This window comes from Lethenteron reissneri, chromosome 64 (genome assembly GCF_015708825.2).
Source record: "Lethenteron reissneri isolate LAM-NWPU_2019-01 chromosome 64, ASM1570882v1, whole genome shotgun sequence".
Lineage (NCBI taxonomy): Eukaryota > Metazoa > Chordata > Hyperoartia > Petromyzontiformes > Petromyzontidae > Lethenteron > Lethenteron reissneri.
The window spans coordinates 1,899,680-1,912,699 of record NC_083842.1 but is presented as its reverse complement, the minus strand read 5'-3'; the positions used below and the strand labels follow the sequence as shown (position 1 = coordinate 1,912,699).

Sequence of the window (13,020 nt, the reverse complement as noted above, 5' to 3'; positions counted from 1 at the left end):
GAACGGCGGATTCTTCGAGGTCACCCAATCCAGTTTTCGAGCCGGACAAAACACGGAGAATATTCTCGTGTGTGGCAGATATGATCTTCTTCAGTCCATGGATAGGGGATAAGGGCTATACATCTGTCCTTGTCATGCTGGACACCTCCGTGTACTTCGACGAAATTGATAGTGAAGTTTTGCTGCAGTGCCTGCAGGAGCTGGCAGTAATTCGTGGAACTCACTTCCCAGCAAACTGCGTGCCGAGAAAATTTCAAATATCTTTCGGAAACTTAAAAAAATGTATCTTTTCACTCAAGGGGCCTGTCTCCTTTGGGGTCCTGCAGGGGTCTGTATTGCGACCACTGCTTTTCTGTGTGTATGTGCAGCTGCTGGTGAACATCAACCTGCAGCCTGAACATACATGCGCAGGTGGCAGCTGTAGTCAAATCAGTTTTGTTTCATCTTCACCAACGATAGGGTTTGTGACCCATTTCTTTATATCGATGCGTCTTGATTATGGTAATCCCATATATGCAGAGCTTCCATGTGTCCTGGTGCAGAAGCTTTAGCTCATGCAGAACGCGGTGGATCAAAAGCCGTGGCGCCTATTTCGAGCATATTACTTCCACTCTCTATGATCTGCGCTGGCTTCCATTATGCTTCCATATCCAGTATCAGCTGGCTGGTTGGTTCCTCTTGTGTCGTCGAAGAAGGGCCGATTCACCTAGCCACGAGACTTGCCCCTGTTGCTGGGAGGCTGGGTCTTCTTGAGTGCCGCTCCTAGGACCTGGAATGCCTTGCCGGCTGCAGTAGCGTGTTGAGGAGGGAATGCAAGAATCACTACTTCCTCATTGCTTTCCCTTAAGTCAATTTTTATCAGATGTTTTTTATTTGTTTGTACAATGTAGTATCACCCACTTGAGTTGGGGTAATACTACATTTCCAATTAAACTTTAAAACCGTTTCAACGTATTCTCCTGCATCTCAGACTTTCCTTAAACAGCTAGATACTGTCTAGATTTGAAGTGTTCGTGACTGCAGGGATCCATACTTTTGGTTCTTTCGGTAAAGTCACGTAGGTAGAAAATAAAATAAATTAAATCACGACGTTTCGGGCGCAACACAAGCAATTGTTTCTTGCTGTGGTTGTCCCACCTGATGACGGATGCTTGTGTTGCGCCCGAAACGTCGTGATTTAATTTAGATGTTTTCATTTATTTTATTAAAATGTTTTACCTACGTGACTTGACCGAAAAAAACAAAGAGTATGTAGCTAGATATCTCTAAAGATCTATTTTGCAGCGCAATTACAGAATGGAAGACTGCCACATGCACAAGAGCTTGACATGGCATTCCCTCGACAACGGAAGATTGGCTCACTGGACTTTTTAACTCAACTACCAATTTAACTCCAACAATAACTTAGCTTTTCAGTCCCAAAATCATTAAAGTTTTAGTGTCCCTCGAATAAAACTTGAACAGGAAAACTCTTGCACAGACACAGTGCTACATTAACATGGAACGATCTACCAGACAATTAAATGTGCCGCCAGGCTCAACTTATTCAAGTTTTAAATTAAAAGTGATTCGCACAACTGCAATTATAGATAGATAACATTTTATACGAATTGGAAAATTTAATTACAGTAATTATGCATGTATTTGAGTGTTAGACTTTAGTGTGATGTGCATTGTAAAACTATATCTCGCAAAAACTTAATATTTTAAAATGTTTGATTTTTACGTGTACATATGTGTCAGGTGATTTAATGCATGCATAGTTTGGCACAAAAGTCACATTTTATTGATGCATTATACAATTGCATACAACTTGTGAATTTTTATCATCAGCTATGATTAAACCACTGCCGGATAAATGCCTCCCAAAGCCATCACTGTCCAACAATGAATGCAAAACTCCATTTAGCACATGCATAGGAGCTGAGGACATCACGCCACCACCTATGTAGTGGATATCCTCACGAGCTTTTCCCTCCCATTGGCTGCTATTCTGTCATTAGTCTCAACCACCAGACATCATTCCTACAAGCAACATGATCTGCTCAAACTCACTTCATTTTCTTAGTCAATGTGATGTTTTTTACTTGCATGCACTCCAATCCATGTATTCCATGCAAGCACCACAAAAGCTCCTTTAAATTTTTTCATCCCATTTTGTTTTTCAAAGTTCACATTTCTGATCCAGGTCACACAGCAATTAATATTAATTAATTTAAAATTGTATTATTTAGGCATACTGTTATGTTGATTTTCATGATCATGTATTTCATTAATGTATTTACATTTCCAATATTGTACAAAGATGTACAAAACTCTATCTGGCCAACTCCTGATTGTCTGGGGTAATTGAGGTATAGGGATGGCAAAGGAAAAACAAAAACATGAATACAAACACCAAAAACCTAGCGTTACTGCTTACCTGTGAACAATGTCAGAGTCGAATGTGTTGTGCGCCTTTAAGCGATCGCTTTACGTGGGGATGTCATGTGAGCACAGAGTCATGGACCCAAACTATTGTATCAGCTAATCATTAAACCAGCACACACATATAACCAATGTCACTTATTTTTTTTCGCAAGGTTAATTCACAACCCAGAGATTCCACCCAGAGATATTGAAGCGTTATAGAGGCACAGGCGTGGCTCTATAGTAAGGGTGAGCAGAGGTTTTAATACAAATAAAATATATTTAAACCCTAGTAACAACTAATTATATAAAAACGTAAACCACTAAAGTTTAAACACATGACTAATTCAATACAGTCTATTGGGTAAGGTGATTGTTACGTGGTATTATTGTGCCTAATGAAAATGCAACACTATAAAAAAAATACATTCTAAAATTACATTATTTTTCCCATTGGTTAAACCAACTTAATTCTCAAATTGCAGCATCATTAATCACCAAACTCGAAAGAGAGTGGTGAGTGGAATAGAATGTACTAATAACTCATTACACATAAAGTGCTTGCCAGAAATGACCCACAATACCATGCTCATCTCGTCAAGAAGCATAAACACCATCACGTGAACTACGGTCCATCCTCGCAAAGGCTTTTGGCTAGCCATCAAACAATAACGAGTCCTGCATTTCGCCCTTTCAAATGCGCGGCTGTCTGGAACACTGCTATTTGGAAGCCACTGAAACTATGGACTTTTAAATCTCGATTGAAGACGAATTTGTTTTAAAACTGCTTTTTGTGTTTAGGGCTCATAGCTGTGTGGAGACCATGAAGCTGTTATTGTGCCTGGCACCAATACAATTATTCAAATCTAGTCATGTTTGTGTTTAAGCAGCTTGATCAGATTCAGCATCAACTTATAACATACAAGGGACAAAATATGAACCATCAAAATGAATTTCCACCCCTTTAAAAAAAAGATTAATAACCAAAATTATATTTTTTAAAATAAGGATGCCTTTGCAAACCACAAAAAGTTAAAAAAATCGTAAACATAAAGATCTCACAATGCTGCTCCATGTAGCTATGACATGGCATGCTGTCACACAGCCTCACGAGCAGTAGCAAAGCGATTGCCAAGGGAAGCACACGAGCTTATTTATTGTCAAGGAAGGCACCTGTCAACCGCAACTGCCATTTACTAGTAATTACGTGTTTGGACATAATTGAGTCAAATGCTTTGGCTAAATAGGTAATTGTTATTTTCTATTTGCAAAGTCATCAAAACGAATACACCGAAAGAACTAAGAGTATGAATACACAGGGCATTGTATTACCGTTTTCATAAAGTATACAGGACAATTCCTCTAATCTTCGGCAATGTGGATATTTGTAGTAATGTACTGCTCAAATCCTCTTAGCCACAAATATTTTTAATTGTATTAATAGATCAGGCATGGACAATAACTGCTGTATGAAAGCCTGGCACTTCCTCCTGTGTACCTGCAATGTAATAGTCTAATTAGCATCCGCACACGATCCGCACATGATCCTCCTTCTAGGATGGTGCTGTTACCGTTCTAGGATGTAACCCAAATTTGGATGAACGCACTGGAAGAATATTGACATCCAGAATAAACACCTTTTTCGAGGACGAACAATCACACCTACTGGCTTTGGCATTCCTCGAAGCCCATGGTGTAATCACATTTAGTTTATGAATGGAAATATAAAGGCAAGCCAGAACTATAGACCATATAAGAAACCATTGTAGTCTGCGTTCCTTTAACGGAGGAATAGCAAAACCACTCCAACTGTCTCCTGAAGCTGTCTCATGGCAAGCAGATCCTCAAAATTTACATTTATCTCCTGAACGTATTACATACGCAAGAGTAGAAACTCGTAAATTCCATCACTCCATCTAATTTGAGGACCTACTGTTGGAAGCATTCCATTCCTTAGGTACCACTCCATGATTATTATTGACCATTGGCTATCATTCCTTGACTGACATGTCCTGCCCAAGCCAACATGTTGCATTATGTAATTATTCTGTGTATGTCTTCTAAACCATGTTTCTTTTTATTTCACCAAATGTAACTCTCCATACTTTCAAATTTTTTAAATGACTTAATGGCCATATTTGTGAAGTTATTAACTCCTATTACACCTTTAACAAAGCTGTTTGTTCCTGAGCGCTTGTAATTTTAGTACTCTTTGGGTCTTTTGGTAAAGTCACGTAGGTAGAAAAAATAATAGGTCACGACGTTTTGGACGCAGCACAAGCGTCCATCATCAGGCTCAGTTGAAATTGTGTCTGTGTCTTTATATATCTGGATGGCTTCATGGACAAATCTTTGATGGTAGCCCGAAGGTTTGCAGAGTACCTTGGTCTCGAAAAAAAACAATATCATGTGAGCCCACCGCGTTAAAACAGTGATCAGCCACGGCTGAGATGTTGGTTCTGCCGTGTTTCAAATCTGCCTTGTGTTCGCGGACACGGTCCAAGACACGTCGCTTCGTTTCCCCAATGTAACTGCTTCCACAGACAATTAGTTTGTAGACAATCTAGAGTTTAGTTTGTAGACACCAGGGTATTGCATGTCAGGAATCACATCCTTCACAGATGGGATCAAATCACGGATTTTGTGTACTGTGTTAAATCGAACCTGGATCTTGTGTTTGTTCAAGATTTTGGAAATCGTTTTGGTAACACCTGCTATGTATGACAAGGTGATGGTTTTGATTGGGTCCTCAGATGGTTGCCTCCCCATGGTTGGGGATACATCTTTGCGGATTGTGCGGTCTGAATATCCATTCATCTTGAGGGCTTGGTGTACGTGCTCAAGCTCACTGGCTAAGTGGTGCTGGTCAGTGTCATGTTTTGATGAAGGAATTATTCTGGGCTGGATGGGGGTGGAAGTCAGGCTTTAGATAGGAATCCGTGTGGGTGGCTTTATTGTAGACAGAATGTCCCAACGAGCCATCGGGTCTCTTCTCAATAAAAACATCCAGGAAGGAAAGCTTGCCATCATTTTCCACTTCCATGGTGAATTTGATGGATGGGTGTATGGAATTGATGTGGTTGAAAAATTGGTTCAGTGCTGACAGGCCATGTGGCCAGATGACGAACGTGTCATCCACGTATCTCTTCCACAAGGAAGGACGTAGGGTGGATGTCAGGATGGCATCTGTTTCAAATTTCTCTATGAAGACATTCGCTACCACTGGTGATAAGGGAGAACCCATAGGGGTACCTTCATTTTGTTTGTAAAATGTACCATTCCAGGTGAAGTGTTAGTAAGGCAGTGCCTCACCAAAGTTGGTACATCAGGATTCAGTCCCTGTTGGACCAAGTCTTCAATGATTGCAATGGTGTCAGGCACAGGTACCTTGGTGAACAGAGAGACTACATCGAAACTGATAAGCAAATCATCTGGAGATAGTGAGATGTCCTTGATTAGAGAAACCAAGTGAGCTGAGTTAAGTACAGCTGAGGTGGTCTTGTCCTGTGAATGGAAGCAGGGTCTCAAACAGAAATCGGGCCAGTTTGTAGGCGGGTGAGTTAATGGTGGATACGATAGGACGGAGTGGAGTACCTTCTTTATGGAAGGCCATAAAATCTTAAAAAGCTTCAAATGAGGATTACTTCGGGCTTGTACTCCATCATTTAATTGAAAACAATTCTGAACCACACTCCATAGCTATTAGTGCGCACCTGATTACAAGGTTCATCAGTACGAACGTTGGTATATTACTTCTCGTCATCAAGTTCGGCTTCAAAACCACTTCAACGTGCCCCCCTTCTCTTCATGTAATTATTTTATTTCGGTCCATCTTTAAGAGCAATGCTGTGTTTTTCAGCGGCAATTGCATCGGAAAATATATGCAGCTTCATTCGTTCATTCATCCGTGAGTCTGTTTTCGCAGCATACACTCGAGGACTGTAATTCTCATTATAAAGCGTACAATGAGGACTCTTACGAACTGTAATAAGTATAACCAGTAAAAACAAAGTTTTTCACTATAAATCCTTTATATGCGTGGCGGCTAGAGTCCTCTCGTCCTCTGGCTTCAGATGGCTGCCACCTATGGGTCAGATGATTGTCTGCCAGTATTAAGCAATTGGTAATTAAATATTTATTTTGTTTTCCCTAAACAGTGTAAAATTTTGGAATTTTTTTTTCAAGAACATTAATTGTCTCGCACAACGAGTCTGTGTGGAAAATGTCAGCTCGATTGGATCACGGGAAGTGGGTTAAAAAAACGACGAAAGGTTTGCACGGTCGTAAGCAAGCAAGCAAGCACGCAAACGAACTTAATATAAAAGATTTAAAAATCGAAGTAACCTAAGCGAGTGAATTCGGAGCACATATGACCTATGATCTAGGTCAGAAAGCCATGACAAACCATTCATCGCAATTGTTGATGCCCTCCGTGCTGGATAATTGCTCTATTTGCAGTACACACACGCGCATCTACAGCACCACAGTGCAACCTGTACTGCCGACTCTTAATTGTATGGTAATTTGTGCATGTCTGGTGAGTTTGTACGAGTGGTGCTTGTTTAGTCTGTTTGCTGTGTGTGTGTAACACGTGTCAGTTAAGCGCCTGGTGAGTGGTAAGCGGTTATTAATGTTGGGCGAGTGGTGAGTCTGTGCCATAGTTGAGTGTTAATAACTAACTGTGGGATAGTGTCATATGGTGGTGAGGGGCAGGTGAGTGTCATGTGACTTGTATTGGTGCCAAGGTGAGTCTTTTAAGTGTGAATATTGGCTGGTGTCAGGTGGTCGCATAAGGTGAGTGTCCGGTGAGTGACGTGAGCAACAGAGGAAGATCGCGGAAAAGGTGGAATTGACAGTGGAAGAGCAGGCCAACTGCGAAGGGCCAACAGGGGAGGGAGTGAGGTTGATGGTGGAATATTCACCCCATCCAAAAGAAGGGCTGCCATCTGGTGCATGGGTAAACCTCGCCAAACGCGGTTTTATCAAATGCGTGTTTCATGTATACACGGTTTACTTAATGAGACCTGTTTTCCAAAACACGAGGGGGGGTGTTTTGGCGATACACAGTTTTGTCCTGCTAATATTCTCATCTCCCGCGTCAAAATGTCGTGCACGGTCCGCTTGGATTGTTTACGCTGCATGGTCCATTTGTATTGGATTAAGCTGTAGGGTCCCACTTGTACAGATAGTCCCCGCGGTACGATGGTCCGATTTACGATATTTCGATCTTACGATGGCGATACGACAAAATTGCAAAATATTTTAAATTTCACGCGGCAGGCAAACGCAGCAGCGTACGATGTACGATACTGTACGTTGGGACGCTACGCATCTCCCGCCTTGTGTGATGCAGATGGGATTGTTTCCTGAAAAAACTTTCTATTAAATTGCAGTTCATATAGTTAGGCTAAGAAATAATCTTGTTTTTCTTTACCTTTTACTGTGCAATACAGTATTGTAATTAATAAATACATACAGTATATCGTTTATACAGTACGGTACTGTAAATTGCTCTGTTTTGCTAAATTATCACCATTCTTTAAGACTGCTGGGTAGGCTAGGCCATCTTCGACTTACGATATTTTTGACTTACGATGATGGGGTCGTCGTAACGCATCTCCATCGTAAGTAGAGGACTACCTGCACTGTAGAGTCGTGTATATGTCGAGGATGAATGTCTCGTTCCCATATCCCCCTCCCCAACACTAATGACTCCCTGTTTAATCATGGACCCTAAGCGTAAGTGGTGGTTGGTGGTGATTGCAGTGAGAATATACAGAGAAAAGTGATTACTGTTGTGTAAAAGTGCAGTTGTTAGCTCGCTAGCAAAGAGGCGAATGCTGCATCTATTGGAAGGTTACTAAATTATAAATGAATCGAAAATAAAATAACCCCACCATCTCAACCATCATCATTCATTGAAAAAACTATTTCACTTATTTAATTCTAAGGCTTAATATTTCATTCAATTCACACGTGCAGTATTACGTATCTTTGATTTGTTATGTCAAACCCATTAGGGGAAAAGCATCTATAAGTAAACAAAGAGGGAGGTGGTGATAATTATTTAAAACACATAAGGTCTGTTATTATTACTCGGACAGTGTTGCACAACACGGGAACGTAGCCCTCACACGTTCGGCGAGGATTTCCTGCATTATTTTCCAACACATGGATATTTCTCCGTGCGTGCACGTATTTAACATTGATGCATATCGTAGTTTACGTGCATATTCATACATCGTGCTTATGCAGTGCACAATGCTCTGTGTGCTCACATGAAGTGTACAGTACTGATCATCAAATTGTAAAATGGTTCCTGTGGTCCAGAAAGTGTAAGCAGTGTTGTGTAGGATACACGTGCAGTGTGTAGCATATGTGGTGTGTAAGATACACGTGCAGTGTGTAGCATATGTGGTGTGTAAGATACACGTGCAGTGTGTAGCATATGTGGTGTGTAAGATACACGTGCAGTGTGTAGCATATGTGTTGTGGAGGATACACGTGCAGTGTGTAGCATATGTGGTGTGTAAGATACACGTGCAGTGTGTAGCATATGTGGTGTGTAAGATACACGTGCAGTGTGTAGCATATGTGGTGTGTAAGATACACGTGTAGTGTGTAGCATATGTGGTGTGTAAGATACACGTGCAGTGTGTAGCATATGTGGTGTGTAAGATACACGTGCAGTGTGTAGCATATGTGGTGTGTAAGATACACGTGCAGTGTGTAGCATATGTGGTGTGTAAGATACACGTGCAGTGTGTAGCATATGTGGTGTGTAAGATACACGTGCAGTGTGTAGCATATGTGGTGTGTAAGATACACGTGCAGTGTGTAGCATATGTGGTGTGTAAGATACACGTGTAGTCTGTAGCATATGTGGTGTGTAAGATACACGTGCAGTGTGTAGCATATGTGGTGTGTAAGATACACGTGCAGTGTGTAGCATATGTGGTGTGTAAGATACACGTGCAGTGTGTAGCACAGGGGTCGGGAACCTTTTTGACTGGGAGAGCCATAAAAGCCAAATATTTCTAAATATATTTCATTGAGAGCCATATAGTATTTTGAACGTATAATACATTAAATAGGTATTACTTTTAATGCGACTTCTGGTGCTGCATGGTTTTGCTGATGGCCTTGTAGTCTGGTTCATACGTGGTGAGGTTGAGCTTCATGCAGGCGTGACCCGTGAAATTTATCTTCAAAACTAATTTATGTTTACTTTAAAATGACACGGTATTATTAAGCAATATCACAAGTATTTTAAAATCAGTTCCAAACTGATTTTTTTCAACTAAAAATTGTCTGGGAGCCATATGCCGTCACTGGAAGAGCCATAGGTTCCCGACCGCTGGTGTAGCATATGTGGTGTGTAGGATGTGTGTAGTGTGTAGGATATTAAGAGTATGGGGAGCACGTTGCCCTCTGAACCCGGCAAACCCAACTCAGATTTCCGCTCAGCCAACATCGACAAACGAATGTCTGAATGGGTCCTGGCCCTCCCCTAGGTCGACTCAGCCTTAAATGAGTACAGTAGTACGTGAACATCAGCACCGTTAAGGCAAAACCCTAATAGATGATCGCTAACAGCACTCGCCTCAACAGTCTGTTAAAGGCTAGAGCGGATATTTGAATATGTTTAGTGTAAGCGTTGGGGTACAGCAGTACCCAAGAGGTGAGAATGCATGCGAGAGAGAGAACCAGGGCCTGTGTATGTGTACAGTACCTGTGTTGTGTGTACTGTACCTGTACTGTGTGTACAGTATCTGTACTGTGTGTACAGTACATGTGTGTACAGTACATGTGTATGTGTACAGTACCTGTACTGTGTGTGCAGTAGCTGTACTGCGTGTGTACAGTGTCTGTACTGTGTGTACAGTACCTGTGTATGTACAGTACCTGTGCTGTGTGTGTACAGTACCTGTGTATGTACACAGTACCTGTACTGTGTGTGCAGTAGCTGTACTGTGTACAGTAGCTGTACGGTGTGTACAATAGCTGTGTGTGTACAGGAGCTGTGTGTGTACAGTAGCTGTGTATGTGTACAGTATCTGTACTGTGTGTACAGTAATTGTACTGTGTGTACAGTACCTGCACGGTGTGTGTACAGTACATGCACTGTGTGTACAGTACCTGTGCGTGTACAGTACCTGTGTGTACAGTACCTGTACTGTGTGTACAGTACATGTACTGTACGCAGTAGCTGTGTATGTGTACAGTAGATGTACTGTGTACAGTACCTGTTCTGCGTACAGTGCACGTACTGTACATACAGTGCATGTACTGTGTGTACAGTGCGTGTACGGTATCTGTACTGTGTGTACAGTATCTGTACTGTGTGTGTGTACAGTACCTGTACTGTGTGTATATTTGCGTGTGGGAGTGCGAGACGGGTACCCGCACAGACAGCCACGCGACAGTCGTGGGGGGGGGGGGGGAGGCGACGGGCCCCAAGGACAGAGGAGCTTGGAGCGCCTCTAGCCCCAACACTCACCACACGGGGGGGGGGAGACGGGGGGGGGGGACGACGAGGGGGGGGTAGAGGAGGGGGGGGGGTAGACGGGGGGGGTGGGGGTGGGGGGGGGGGTAGACGGGGGGGTGGGGGTGGAGGGGGGGTAGACGGGGGGGTGGGGGACGACGACGAGGGGGTGGGGGGTAGACGAGAGGGGGGGGGGTAGACGCGGTGGGGGGGGTAGACGAGGGGGGGGTAGACGAGGGGGGGGTAGACGAGGGGGGGGGGGTAGACGAGGGGGGGGGGTAGACGAGGGGGGGGTAGACGAGGGGGGTAGACGAGGGGGGGGTAGACGAGGGGAGGGGTAGACGAGGGGGGGGGTAGACGAGGGGGGGGGTAGACGAGGGGGGGGGTAGACGAGGGGGGGGTAGACGAGGGGAGGGGTAGACGAGGGGGGGGGTAGACGAGGGGGGGGGGTAGACGAGGGGGGGGTAGACGAGGGGGGGGGGTAGACGAGGGGGGGGGTAGACGAGGGGGGGGTAGACGAGGGGGGGGTAGACGAGGGGGGGGGTAGACGAGGGGGGGGTAGACGAGGGGGGGTAGACGAGGGGGGGGGGGAACGAGGGGGGGTAGACGAGGGGAGGGTAGACGAGGGGGGGGGTAGACGAGGGGGGGGTAGACGAGGGGGGGGTAGACGAGGGGGGGGGTAGACGAGGGGGGGGTAGACGAGGGGGGGGTAGACGAGGGGGGGTAGACGAGGGGGGGTAGACGAGGGGGGGTAGACGAAAGGGGGGGTAGACGAGGGGGGGTAGACGAGGGGGGGGGGACGAGGGGGGGTAGACGAGGGAGGGGTAGACGAGGGGGGTAGACGAGGGGGGGGGGACGAGGGGGGGTAGACGAGGGGGGGGGGACGAGGGGGGGTAGACGAGGGGAGGGGTAGACGAGGAGGGGTAGACGAGGGGGGGGGGACGAGGGGAGGGGTAGACGAGGGGGGGTAGACGAGGGGAGGGGTAGACGAGGAGGGGTAGACGAGGGGGGGGGGACGAGGGGAGGGGTAGACGAGGGGGGGTAGACGAGGGGAGGGGTAGACGAGGGGAGGGGTAGACGAGGGGGGGGGGACGAGGGGGGGTAGACGAGGGGGGGGGGACGAGGGGGGGTAGACGAGGGGAGGGGTAGACGAGGAGGGGTAGACGAGGGGGGGGGACGAGGGGAGGGTAGACGAGGGGGGGTAGACGAGGGGAGGGGTAGACGAGGGGAGGGGTAGACGAGGGGAGGGGTAGACGAGGGGAGGGGTAGACGAGGGGGGGTAGACGAGGGGGGTAGACGCGGTGGGGCGAGACGGGTGGGAAGACAACTCTGGAGGGCAAGTCGCTCACGGGCAATAATATAGACTCATGGGGCGTGGGGGCATTCACGGGTTGGTGGGACTCTTACGGGTTGGGGGGGGGGCATTCACGGGTTGGGTGGGGGGCATTAACGGGGGTAGGGGGGGGGCATTCACGGGGGTGGGGCTCTCACGGGTTGGGGGGGGGGCTACTCACGGGGGGGGGGTTCTCACGGGGGGGGGGCTCTCACGGGTTGGGGGGGGGGCTACTCACGGGGGGGCTCTCACGGGGGGGGGGGGCTCTCACGGGGGGGCTCTCACGGGTTGGGGGGGGCTCTCACGGGGGGGGGCTCTCACGGGGGGGGCTCTCACGGGTTGTGTGGGAGGGCTACTCACGGGGGGGGGGCTCTCACGGGGGGGGGCTCTCACGGGTTGGGGGGGCTACTCACGGGGTGCGCGAGCGCAGCGACGGAGTCTCCCTCACCGCGTCCCCTGCGCTTCCTGCGCCACCCGAGAGCAGCGCTGCCTGTGGCCCGCAGCGAACTCAGCTGGCCAATCAAAACTCGCGATGCTGGCGCGCGTGCGTGACGTCAGGAAAACGCGGTGACGTCTGACGTACGAAAACGCGGTGACGTCAGAAAACGCGGTGACGTACAAAGCGCGGTGACGTCATAAAACGCGGTGACGTGCGAAAACGCGGTGACGTCGATTAACGCGGTGACGTACAAAAACGCGTTGACGTCAGATAACGCGGTGACGTCGGAAAACGCAGGGACGTGCACAAACGCGGTGACGTCAGATAACGCGGTGACGTCGGAAAACGCGGTGA

The 13,020-nt window shown here is 46.6% G+C and overlaps 1 protein-coding gene across 3 annotated transcripts in view; it reads right to left on the bottom strand.

Moving 5' to 3' along the window:
- Nucleotides 1–12,735, bottom strand: part of LOC133359279 (WD repeat-containing protein 7-like) — an 82,015-nt gene extending 69,280 nt beyond the window's left edge. For all 3 annotated transcript variants that reach the window (XM_061577766.1, XM_061577765.1, XM_061577767.1), the window contains exon 1: nucleotides 12,641–12,735. The gene's annotated coding sequence lies outside the window, so the exon portion shown is untranslated. The remainder of the gene's footprint in view (nucleotides 1–12,640) is intronic.
- Between the last annotated feature and the right edge of the window lie 285 nt (nucleotides 12,736–13,020).